The sequence below is a fragment of the Belonocnema kinseyi genome, chromosome 7 (assembly GCF_010883055.1).
Source record: "Belonocnema kinseyi isolate 2016_QV_RU_SX_M_011 chromosome 7, B_treatae_v1, whole genome shotgun sequence".
In the NCBI taxonomy this organism is placed as follows: Eukaryota; Metazoa; Arthropoda; class Insecta; order Hymenoptera; family Cynipidae; genus Belonocnema; species Belonocnema kinseyi.
Window position 1 is genome coordinate 115,320,457 of NC_046663.1, and position 1,087 is coordinate 115,321,543.

A 1,087-nucleotide genomic window follows, 5' to 3' on the forward strand; every position below is an offset into this window, starting at 1 on the left:
ATATACACCTGAAAAACATAACCTCAAAATCGACTCATGCATGAAATGAAGAATCACGAGAAACATTAAATTCGCCAATTTCTTTCAAATGGGGATCGATATATAAATAGAAGACCGCCGAAATCTTCCGAAGCCTTCAGATCGGCATTCATCGTACAGCAGGGACCCGAAGTCGAATCGTGCATTTTCGGCTTACCCACGAAGTCACAGTGGTAATCATGCACCTTCTGTTTTGCGGCTCCCAAACGGTAGGTATGTTGAGGGTAAATTTCAGGCTCGATCTGGCAGCTCTGCTCTTCGGTTGTACCAAAGATATTAGGTCCTAGATACTGCATGAGATTAGTTGCACCACATACCGGTAGTTAGCGCGGCAGGCAAGTTTGTGGTCCTGCATATATATATATTGTTTTTAGTTCGTCCACATACTTGTAGAGGCGCTACATGTACCGATTGGTTCCGCTACATGTTTATAGAGGCGCGACAAGCAGCTATATATTCGGTCGCGCCAAATTATAGTGCATTTGAAATGCCAAATGGTAATAATCTAATTTTACTTTCTAAGTGAATGGAAAAATAATTTTAATTGAGTAGAAAAGGTCTTGTCAAAGGAAATTACGGCTTGCTAGCTAAGACCATGTTATAAATATGAACCATTCCTTCAAATTGAAATAAGAAGTAACTCAATCTTACAAAATGTCATTTTCCCTGCTCCAGAAATCTAACTTTAAGAAAAAATGAAAGGTTGCTTAATTTTTTTTTATTATCACTTAATACTAAATCTTCACATAAAAATTGCCATTATTTTCGTCTACTTGTTTTAATATATGAGCTAATAAAATTTTTAAACCGCAACCAGGAAAAATAATATAAACCAATGCTATAAATTCACAGAACTATTATGTACTTCAATAGTCTATATTTTTAAAAAGAATTTGACGCTGTTTTTATTTTATTTTTAATAAATATATAAGTTTCCTTCATTCTTTATTTAGTTTCCTTTAATTATTTCCTTTATTTCTTTATTTTGTATTTATTGAGAAAAATAAGTTGAAACTTTAAAATGTTCTCCACCGGTCATGTATAGAAA